The 12,170-nt window shown below is 41.6% G+C and overlaps 1 long non-coding RNA gene and 1 other non-coding gene across 2 annotated transcripts; both read right to left on the reverse strand.

Annotated features, from left to right (window-relative positions):
* Window positions 1–291: 291 nt before the first annotated feature.
* LOC123455682 lies at window positions 292–420 on the reverse strand. Its single transcript, XR_006634065.1, has one exon. It is a non-coding gene; the product is annotated as a small nucleolar RNA SNORA25 (small nucleolar RNA).
* A 1,754-nt stretch (window positions 421–2,174) lies between these two features.
* LOC123455510 lies at window positions 2,175–3,951 on the reverse strand. Its single transcript, XR_006633965.1, has 3 exons — window positions 3,859–3,951; window positions 2,983–3,083; window positions 2,175–2,230 (listed from the first exon to the last, which is right to left on the reverse strand). It is a non-coding gene; the product is annotated as an uncharacterized LOC123455510 (long non-coding RNA).
* Between the last annotated feature and the right edge of the window lie 8,219 nt (window positions 3,952–12,170).

Below are 12,170 nucleotides of genomic sequence, written 5' to 3' on the forward strand. Positions count from 1 at the left end.
CATTTTCACTCTCCTTGACAGTCATAGTATGTATTTAGGCAAATGATTATTCACTCTTCTGAAATGATTTTTAAAAACCCACCTTTTTAGCAATTTAATTTTCATACATTTACCTAACAAGTATTTATTGGGTATCTACATAAAGTCTGACACCATATTAGGTACTATGGAAAATACAAGGAAATATAGAATGTGACTTCGGTTTAAAAGAAGCTTGCGGCAGAGAATAGAATTAAATAGCTTTGACCTTTTATAAGCTTTGAAACGTTTGTTTCCCAAAGTCTCCCAAATTTATGTTTCTCCTCAGGAAAACACAGCACTATTGAAAGGCTCTGTTGTCCTGTGGAGAGCTGCAGTCTTTGGTCAAGGAGTTCAGAGATCTTGGTTTCGGGGCCCAACAAACTCTCTTTGAAATGACCTGAAGCTTTGACTTTCTTAAAGATGCAGCTTTCTCCACAAAATGTACTTGTTCTGTCAAATGAGTAAATGCTCGTCTCAGAGGTAAGATCCCGGGCCTCTTGTATAGGTTTCCAACCTGTACAGCATTTCCTGCCCGTTCTACTTCCGTGCGTGCCTGTTGGCATAGGCTTTTACCTCAAGACACCATCATTCCAAATCCTTACAATATGTATTTTAAATTTTCATTATTTTTTATTTTTTTTATTTATTTATTTTTTTTTGGTTTTTCAAGGTAGGGTCTCACTCTCAGGCTGACCTGGAATTCACTATGTAGTCTCAGGGTGGCCTCAAGCTCCTGGCGATCCTCCTACCTCTGCCTTCCAAGTGCTGGGATTAAAAGCATGTGCCACCACGCCCAGCTTCATTAAAATTTTTATTTATGGGCTGGAAAGATGGATTAGAGGTTAAGGTGCTTGCCTGCAAAGCCTAAGAACCCAGACTCGATTCTCCAATACTCATGCATGTGCTGCCAAGTATGATCCCCAATTTGATGTAATGATACTGAGAAGTGATTGAACCGGTAGCAGATGGATCCTGGTGAGCAGGAAGTAGATCTCCAGGACAAGATCCCTATGAACGGATTCATGCCATTAGGAAGGGGCTGGGTTAGTTCTTCTTTGAGTAAGGTCTCTTGGAACTGGGCTGGTTACTGTCAAAGTGAGTCAGCAAGAAGTAGCTAGGCCTTCCTTGTTTCTCTGTCTGGCATGCCTGCCTTCTTCTCTTTGCACATACGTTGCCTCCCCTTCCATTTGCTTTCCATCTCATGATACACATACCAGAAGCCAGGCAGTTAAGAATGCCACATTCCTGGACCTCTAGGACTATGCGCCAAAATAAACTTTTTTTGTTCATAAAACACTTGGGTGATCTGTTAAAGAAAGGCATGCATATACTGTAAAACTCAAAATGTATAGTAGTGACTGAAGGAAATGAATTTTTCTTGCCTCCCTACCCTCCTGTCTACCCACTGTCCCCCTGCCTAAGCAACTACAAGCCCCAAGCTCACATTCCTGCTTCGAGAGGTATTCTACTGAGGTAAAGAATACATATGTTATTTTTTTTTACAATCAATACAAAAAGTTTTAATCAGACCTTTCTAGTTTCTTTGTCATTTAATAAAACTATGAGTGACTTTTCATGAATGTTTCTCTTTGAAGACATGGGTGAAGTTTTTCCAGGATATAAAGCTAGAACACAAGCCCTCAGCTCTTCCTAGTGGATGCTGTGGGTGCCCCTGACTGACTCATGCACATCCAAACGAAGTTGCTCTGGTGTTGGCTGCTAATGGCTCATACTTTTTAAATTTGTTTTATTAATTAGTTTTGTATTCAGCAAATACAGGCAGTTTGGTACCATTATTAGGCTCATCTGTGACCTACCCCCTCCCCTCAGCCCCTCCTTATTGAGGTATATGGGTCGTGCATTGTGGAGTTAGCCCACAGTTATAGGTAAGATAAATGTTTCTGCATATTATGACCCAACATGTGGCTCTGACATTCTTTCCACCCCCTCTTCCACAAAATTTCCCTGAGCCATGTTGTGTTCATTTTTGGTCTGCTTCAGTGATGAGGTGTTGGGGGGCCTCTGGATCTCTGACTCTCTGATTTGGTAGGAGTTGATTTTTCTCTGTGTTGGTCTCCTTCCCCCTTGTGCTGGTATCCAGTTCATCAGGAAAACAGCACCCTTGCTTGTTTCACCAATTTTTCTTAGTTTCAGCCAGGGTCCTTTTGAGGTATGATGGGGTGGCTCTCTCCTTAGGATCTACATCTATCTGAAAAAGAGAAGCAGATTCTCCAACGGAGAGTAACCAGAACAAATGAGACAACCCTTAGTTTTTTAATAGAGAATTTAATAGGTGTAGGCCCTCTTGTAGCCCATGATTGATGGTAGCTTGATATTAGAGAGTGGGCTAATATTTGGATATGGTTCTGACTTGCTTCCCAGCTCCAGCTATGGGTCCCATTCCACTGAGGGGATCAGTTAGCCAAATCAAGAACAGTTGGTTACCCACCATGACTGTGTGCCACTATTGCACTTGTGTGGGCATCAAAACAGGTTATTTGCTGCTAAGTAGGTTAGACCATGAGTTGCTTGGACAGATATTGGTCATTTTCCCGCAGTTGCCCATGTAGCACCTTCTGGTACTAGATGCGCTGACTGTCTGGAGACTGACTCTCTTCCGGCTTCCAGCCATGCCATTCCATTTTACATGTCAACTGCATATGGTGTCTTCAGCAGTAGGGTCTTACCACTAACCTTTGGTGGGTCATCAAGTACTCTGACAGAAATCTGTCTGTCTTTTAGGAAACCTTGTAGGTCTCTCTGATCAAAAGTTCATTATGGATGATAGCCCCATGCTGGTACTGGGAGTTACAAGTCAGTGCCCACTAAGAAAATGAGGAAAAAGATAACTAATATACAAGAGTTAGAAAGAAGAGAGAGAGAGAGAGAAGGAGGGAGGGAGAGGAAGAGGGAGAGGGAGGAAGGGAAGATGTAGAAGATTAATGTTAGCCTTGATCCTACCCTCGCCAGTGTCTTGTGGTTCAGCTGTTCCCTTTTCATAAGTGATCTTGTGCTGCTTGATGTCTTGTGTTTATTTCTTCCAGAGCACATTGCTGAACATTCTAAATTAATATAAAGACCATTTCATTCTTTTTAAGGTAATGTATAGAATTTTATTATATATTGCCATAATTTATTTAATCAGTTCCCTGTTGATGGAAATTCAGGTTTCACTATTCCAAGTTGGCACTGAAATAAGTATCTCTATACAGACATCCTTTGGTACATGTGCCAGAATATATTTAGAATAGTTCCTAGAAGTGGAATTACTGGATCAAAGGAGAGGTATATTTTTACTTTTGATAGTTACTGCCAAATTATCCTTCAGACAGGTTTTACCAGTGGCTGGCTTTTCTGACAAAATATAAAGCTCTGTTTTCCCAAATCTATAACAATACCATGAGATGTAACTCTGTGTTTTATGCTTAGCAACCTTATGGCATAAATGGAGCCTCAGCAGAGTTTTAATTTATATTATTCTTATTTTGAGTGGGATTAAGAACAGTTTTGAAATTGTTATGTTAAACCCTCATATTTGTTTCTATAGATTTTTACAATGTTGAGAAATTCACCCAGGGCCTTGTACACACAAGACAAGTGCTCTACCACTGAGCTACACCCCCATTTCTATGCATCTTTTCTATAAATAGAACTTTTGTGTCTTTTTTTTTTCTATTTTTCAAATTTAGGTCCACTCTATCAATTCACTTGTCATCTATCTATCTAGGGAGATAGATGTAGAGCTAGATAGATGATAGACAATAATATGCATCTCTATTTAAAATACATAAATAAAAATAAAATTCTTTAAAAAAATAATAGATAACATCTACCTACCCACCTTCCTATCATCTCTTGCATGTGCTTGTGGGCAGCTTCCAGATGGGTCCAGATGACCTTTTGCCTTCTGGTATGCACACCTATGCGGGATCCAGTCAGTCTGTGTGGCCAATAACAGATGGCAGACATGATTGCATATAACTTCTGAGAGCAGCTTATAAAAGAACACAGCCTCTGTTGTGGTGACTCACTGGAGGCCACTGCTTTTGGGGCAGCCAGCTACCGTGTCATGTGCAAACTGATGAGAGCCTATGATGAGGAGCTGAGATCTCTAGCTAGCAGCCAGGTAGAAACAGAGGCCTCCAGCCTCAGAGTCATCTGGAGGAACTCAGAGGACATCAGAAGTGATCTTCCAGCCTCTGGCAAACCTCAGTATAACATAGTCCTTGCTTCTGTCTCCACTGCAGCCTCATGAACTAATGTCATCTAGATGCAGAACCAGCCAGCCGTATTGCATCTATACCCAACCATAAAACCTGTGAGGTAGATGATTATTGCTTGGGCTGCTAAGATTCAGGTACTTTTTCTTGCATATCAGTTAATATTAATATACAATTCTTAATATAGTTAGAAAATCCATCCTTTGGTCATGCTTTTGCCTACTGGTGAGAATTCAGATTTTTTTTTTCTGGTTGCTGAATGTCTATTGGCCACTTTTATGACTATTTTTCTTTCTTTTCTCTTTCCTTTCATGCTTTCCTTATAGATTCTTCTTTCAACTTTAGATGAAATATCTATACTTAGAAATGATGAAAAAGATAACTATAAAAGTATTCCAAATTTCCTCCATTTTGAAAAATGAAATTCAAGACGAATTGGGACAACCTTCCTATTAAAAGCAACTGAAAATAATAGGTAAAATAGCTTGGCAAGATAAAATGGTGAAGATTTACTAGACCAAGATCTGAGAAACTCCAGGGAGCTAGAAAGGCAAGAAAAGCAATGGGAGCTTTGTGCCCTGAGTATGTGTGTAGAGATAACAGTGTTGTATTTTGAAGGCCTCACAGAGTAAGGGAGCAGAGGTCATGTTCTGACTGAAAGGCTGATGTTAGAATTTCTCTTACACTAACCTGGAATCTCAGATGGAGATCATTCAGAGATCCAAAGCTACTCCGATGGTTTATATCGATTGTTAACTTGGCAGTACCTGTATTCACCTATGCCAATCTCTATTAAGGTTGCCTGTGGGCATGCCTGTGAGGGAGTATCGTGATATTTTTAAACTGAGGCAGGAAGACCCACTTTAATGTATGCAGCACCACTCCATAGGCTGGGGTCTTGTATTGTATGAAAAGGAATGAGCTCGCTGAGAACGGGCGCTGTCGGCCTCCCTACTGTGGACTGAAGGTGACCAGCTGACCCGACCTCCTGCCACCACATCGTTCCTATCAGCATGGACTATAAGTTGGAACTATAAATTTAAATAAACCCTTCACCCGTTTAACTGATTTTTTTTTCAGGAATTTTGTCCCATCAATGAGAACGTGGCTGATACACCTAACAATTTCCTACAAAATTTGCCCAAAAATGTGTCCAAACCAGGGGTGTCTTAATACTGAGTAGAGGGGGAAAGCACGCACACACATTCACACACATACCACTCCCCAAGCAGTTTTACCTAGAGATCACCCATTCTGACAATTTACAGCCTGCATGTAAACTACAAGTGAGGCCCAGAAATCTTTAAACCATGAATTTAATTTAAATTGTTACAGAGAGGTCGTAGCCCCAAATGGCTAGCAAGGGCTAGTAGAAAACTGTCTAGAGAAAGGAACTTGCATCCAACAATCACCAAACGCCTGTCTCTTGTAGAGTGAGCAGTATGAGGCTAGTGCCAACATGCTGCAAGAAAGTCCCAGAACACAAGAGGAACAGCGGCAGCAACACTGGAAACAGACCCTGGGAGACTTCAGTATGGGAGCAATGAGATGCGAGTTATGAAGCAACTATGCTTAAAGGAAAGAGGATTGAAAATGTCTTCACAAATGGGAAAGGATAGAAAGAAAAATAACCTTGCTGTCATAATAAAGAACAGAGAAGAACTTTTAGAAATACAAGAAATGGAAGACTAAAGGAGTTCTATTATATGTAGAATTCAAGGATGTTACACTAAAAAAACCCCACTGGACATGGTGGTAAATTTATCAATATTAGAAGGTCAAAATGTAAAATTCAAATGCATTGTTATACGTTAATAGAAACATTTGGAATATAAATTATTAAAATATGATTATAATAGTACAAAAACACAAAGTTCTTAGAAAATATTTCATGAAGGTGGCATCGATAAACAGTGACCTTCCTCCATCTTACACATTCCATTTGCTGAGTTTTGGCAGATGCTTCGACCTATGTACCTATGTCTTACTCTATACTCTTTCGTCCATGGCAAGATATCAGACATTTAATCATCTGCATGACTCCAGAATGCTTCCTTGTGGTCCTTTATGGTTCACCTCAAGCCCCAGGCAATCTGTGTTCTGATTTCTTTCACCATAGATTAGTGGAGATATAAATTATATCATCTAAGATGCATATGGGCTATCTGGATTCTTTATCTTGCATAGGCCTGACATTTTTGAGGCTCATCCATTTTGTCCACAGTCCATCATTTTTATTACTTTGAGGATGTATGAGTGCATCGCACACTGTTTATTTTCTTGTTAGACATTTGGGTCAAATTCAGTTCAGGCTATTATAAATAAAGTTGCTGTGAATTTTCTTGTATAAGCCCTTTGGCAGATATATGTTTTCTTTATTTTAAGGAGACATACTTAGAGGTATAACAACTAGGTCAAAAGGCACTTCACCACATTACTGAATCATCCCTATATGTGGTAACCCCATTGAACTATCAGACTTTGAAAACGGGGACCAGGTGTGGGTCTTTAGCTTATCTCTGATGCCTTCCTGCACAGTAAAATGCACACAGGAAACATTAATTCTGGATGCTTTGTGTCAACGTTGAGAACACATTATTTTGAAAGACATGGAAATAATACATCTTCAATCTAGCTTGTTTTTGGTTATACTAAAATAGTGCTTCAGGGATACACCTTATTTATTTAAAAAATTAAATGTATCAAATAAGATCCATGGAAAGCCAGGCATTATAGTACACAACTGCAACCCCAGAACTCCAGAAGGTAAAGCACAGAGATAATGAGTTTGAGTCCAGCCTAAACTGCTTTACCTTGTCTCAAAAACAAATAGTAAAAGGGCTGAAGATATGGCTTAGCAGCTAAGGCATTTGCCTGCAAAGCCAAAGGACCCCGGTTTGATTCCCTAGGACCCACATAAGCCAGATGCCCAAGGGGGAGCAGGTGTCTGGAGTTCGTATGCAGTGGCTGGAGGCCCTGGCGCACCCATTCTCTTTCTCCCTCTCTCTGTCTCTTTCTCTCTCTCTCAAATAAATAAATAAAAAGTTTAAAAAATATAAAAACTGAAAATGGTTCAAGAAATTTGAAACTCTTTTTTAAGAATATATAATAAATAAATAAAAAGTTTAAAAAATATAAAAACTGAAAATGGTTCAAGAAATTTGAAACTCTTTTAAAAATATATAATAAATAAATAAAAAGTTTAAAAAATATAAAAACTGAAAATGGCTCAAGAAATTTGAAACTCTTTTTTAAAAATATATTTTATTTGTTTATTTGAGAGAGAGAGAAAGAGGCACAGAGAGGGAGAAAGAGAATGGGTGCACCAGGGCCTCCAGCCATTGCATACGAACTCCAGACACCTGCTCCCCCTTGGGCATCTGGCTTATGTGGGTCCTGGGGAATCGAACCAGGGTCCTTTGGCTTTGCAGGCAAACGCCTTAACCACTAAGCCATCTCTCCAGCCCTTGAAGCTATTTTTTTCCCTTTTGCACTGTGTACGGATGGGTCTGTGTGTGTTCATGTGTGAGTGTGGCCATATGTATAGCATGACACATATGTGGAGGTCAGAAGAGAATTTCAGGTGTTAGCTTTGTCTCCACCTTGGTTGAGGCAGGATCTCTTGCTATCACAGCTGGGTATGCCAGACCAGCTGGCCGCAAGGTTCTGGAATTCTGTCTCTGCCTCCCATTCACTATAGGAAGGCTGGGACCACAGATACTTGCTACTGTGTTTGGCTTGCTGTGGGTTCTGGGCATCCAAACTCAGGTTGTCAGGCTTGCACAGCTGAGCCATCCTCCTAGCTTATAACATTATTTATTTTATTAATATTAATTTATAATATATTATAAATGCTTATAATATTAAAACTGATCAATATTTATAGAACCCTAGCAATACTGACGAAGTTCCCCCAAGCCTGTCATCTTCTCCACCGCCCCCTCAGTAAAGAACCGTCTTATTTATTTATTTATTTGTTTTGGTTTTCTGAGGTAGGGTCTTGCTGTAGCACTGGGCTGACCTGGAATTCACTATGTAGTTTCAGGGTGGCCTTGAACTCATGGCGATCCTCCTACCTCTGCCTCCTGAGTTCTGGGATTAAAGGCATGTGCTATCATGCTCAGCCTAAATAACCATTTTAAAATGATCACTTTATCCATCCCTTGCACGGTTGTAACCGAAACAAGGTCTATACAGCAGGTAAAAACCTTAAATAATGTCACATAGGGCTGGAGAGATGGCCTAGCGGTTAAGCGCTTGCCTGTGAAGCCTAAGGACCCCGGTTCGAGGCTCGGTTCCCCAGGTCCCACGTTAGCCAGATGCACAAGGGGGCGCACGCGTCTGGAGTTCGTTTGCAGAGGCTGGAAGCCCTGGCGCACCCATTCTCTCTCTCCCTCTATCTGTCTTTCTCTTTGTGTCTGTCGCTCTCAAATAAATAAATAAATAAATAATTTAAAAAAATAATGTCACATAGCTAATGTTGGTACACTTATAATGGAAGTCACAACGGAATTCTTTTTATTTTGACAAATCTTGCTTCTGAAAACAGTTTTCGGTCCAAGTTTTCCCACTCAAAGGATGAACATGTTAGTATCAATTCCCACATCACTTACCTCCATAATCACTTGTCTGAATTCATTCTGTCCACAGAAAAGCTGAATGCCAGGTACTAGCTCACAACTGTCATCATTACCATCAGCGTCGTCATTTGACCCTGACTGTGTGACCTCAGACCATTACTATGAACTTGTAAAGTGAGGATGTGCATATCACCGGGTTGTGACGATTACCATATGCAACACACCTAAAGCCCAGGATAATAGTTGGTGCCAAATAAAGGCTTGAGGCGGAGCTGCTGTTTCTCTGAACTGACATGCGGAAGTCGGGCAGGAGTCTGAGAGCACGCCCAGAGCTCTGGATTCACTGCAGGTGAACATGTGAGCCTTGGGCCACTAGAACATGCATCCCTGAGACTCCAGTGCATTCCATGGCATGGACTAGGAAGCATCTTCTTCTCCAAAATTTTACCTAGTTATTTTCAAGGAGAGAGAGAGAAAGAGGGAGGAGAGAGAGAATGGGCGCACTAGGGCCTCTAGCCACTGCAAATGGGCTCCACATTCAAATGCTACTTTGTGCATCTGAATTTATGTGGGTACTGGGGAATTGAACCTGGGTTGTTAGGCTTTTCAGACAAGCATCTTAACTGCTGAGCCACCTCTCCAGTTCAAGGAAGCATCTTCTTCTAAGGATATACCACACCACAAACTGATTTAAGTGCCTTAAAGTAAAATAGAATGTTTTTGTTTATTTTAAAATTTATTTTATTTGAGAGAAAGAGAGAGGAATAGGTAGAGAATGGGTGCACCAAGGCCTTCAGCTGCTGTAAATGAACACCAGACGCATGTTCCACCTTGTACATCTGGCTTACGTGGGTCCTAGGAGCACCTTAACCACTGAGCCATCTCTCCACCCCAGAAATAGATTTTATTTTTTGCTATTTGACCTTGAGGAGTTCAACTGAGGACACCAGAACTTAAAAACCAAACACATCTTTCAATATCCCCAAAAATGTCTCTTCCAGAGTCTCTCAATGTGACTCATCTGATCTTCTCATGACCTTTTCATTTTCACACAGACTCATACACTATTTCCACTTACTTATTTTAGTAAAGGTGCATTCATCTATAGGAATAGCAACATGCAGAATGACGCCAAGAATTTATAGTGCATAAGGGTCTAAGGGTACACATATGCGTATGAGGTAAACTATAAGCACAAAACCAATTTACTACATTACATTTCAAGTATTTGCCATGATTCTTTGTGTGTATGTGCATGTGTGATGAGCAGTGTGCATGCATGTGTGTACATGTGAAGTACAGGTGTGTGCGGGTTCCCATGTGCATGTATGCGTGTATATATGGAGGCTAGAGACTGAGCCCAGGCATGCTCAATTACTCATCACCTTATTTATTTTTTTGAGACAAGGTATGGTGGTTTTGATTCAGGTGTCCCCCATAAACTTAGGCGTTCTGAATGCTAGGTTTCCAGCTGATGGAGATTTGGTAATTAATGCCTCCTGGAGGCGGTGTATTGTTGCGGGCGGGCTTATGGGTATTATAGCCAGTTTCCCCTTGCCAGTGTTTGGCACACACTCCAGTTGCTATTGTTCACCTTATGTTGGCCAGGGGGTGATGTCCACCCTCTGCTCATGCCATCATTTTCCCTGCCTTTGTGGAGCTTCCCCCTGGAGCCTGTAAGCTAAAATAAACCTCTTTTTCCCACAAGCTGCTCTTGGTTGGGTGATTTTCTACCAGCAATGTAAACCTGACTGCAACAATGTGGCACTGCCAAAGTCAGGCAAGGGTCACATATGATCTAAAAGCTGTCTCAGCACCTGGTCCTCACCAGACATTGGCCCCTGTTGCCACTGTACCCTGGACTTCACCTCCAGTGGTTCCTGAGATTTTGGTGTGCTCCTTCCAGAGCTCAGGAGCACTCATGGGATGGCCCAAGCCTGTGCCTTGGTGTTAGGCTGTGGGAAGAGAGGCTGCCTGTTTCCCTTGCGCCCTGCCTCCAGATGCACATTACAAGGTCACTGCACATGTTTTATACTGCAGCAAAATAAATTACTACACTTAGCAGTTTAAAGCAATATGTTTTTGCATCACACAGTTTTGGGAAGTCGGGACTCTGGCCTAACCTCAGCTGGGGCTTCTGCTTAGGTCTCACTGGGCTGTCATCAAAGTGTCCGCGGGGCCACACTCTCATCCGGAAGCCCGAGTGGGAAAGGGTGTTTCCAACCCCCTCAGGTGGTAGCAGGATCCATTCACACTCAGCTGCGTGGGCAGAGATCCACACTTCCTTGCCAGATGTCAACTGGGGACTGCAAACTCAAATCCTAGAGGCCACACTCAGGACCTTGCCTCACTCACAGGTCCGTCCCTCCCTGCACAGGCAGTTTGCAGAGAAAGCAGTTCTGCATAGCCCTTAGCGGGGAGATTGCAAAGTATACCAGTCAAGGGGTGGAATCACTGGCCCTTCCTTGAGTTTTGCTCAACACACTCACTGAAGGGTGACAAGGCCTTCGTCTCACTGAGGTAGAAACCACATCTAAACTTTCCAGTTTGCTGAGGAAGAAACTAAGAGGTCAGCTGTTTGAGTTATAGCCGTATCACCAGCGTGGCTAAGTGGGCACTTGGAATCAGAACATTGGGTGGTGCTCTTTGCAATAGTAGATGGAAACAAATGGTAATTAATAAACAGCAACATTCATTAAAGTAAGTTATTTGACAAGTGAAGGCAACAATTCTGAAAGAAAGTATGAGAAAAACTGTGACTCCTGAGGCAATGGCTGCTATTAGAGGCTACTTTTGAGTTGTATTGAATTGGTATTGAGAAAACAATACCAACAGAGAGCTGGGCTGTCTGGTGTCAGAGAGCATCACGAGCATCCAAGATGTTGTGAAGCATTGCTTTAAAGATGAATACATTGGGTGGAAAGGTTTCTGAGAAAGAGAGAACGCAGGAGGAGAGAGATGGCCACGTGAGCCTTGCGACTTGCCACCGTCTCCACCTCCGTCTCACGCACGTCCAGAGTTCAAAGTCAGCCTTGCCTCCTGACCACATTCCTTCTTCAGGGTAACCAGTCTGAATGTGAGCATGTGCCAAGCTCCACTCTACTTCCCTGGTCATCATCCTGGAAAACATCCTAAAGGAAGGATACAGACAGATAAAAAGGATAAGTAGCAAGGATATAGTTTGATAGATTACATTTAAATGTTTTCCTGTATAAGATGTGAGTAAAAGATTAGCACGCTGTTCTACTCATGTGAGCACATTAAAAAAATCATCAGGGAATATAAAGAGACAGATGTCTTCATAGCATGTTTAAATGTGTCTGAACATACACCTGATGTACCTGCCTTC

Source organism: Jaculus jaculus, chromosome 17 (assembly GCF_020740685.1).
Source record: "Jaculus jaculus isolate mJacJac1 chromosome 17, mJacJac1.mat.Y.cur, whole genome shotgun sequence".
NCBI lineage: Eukaryota > Metazoa > Chordata > Mammalia > Rodentia > Dipodidae > Jaculus > Jaculus jaculus.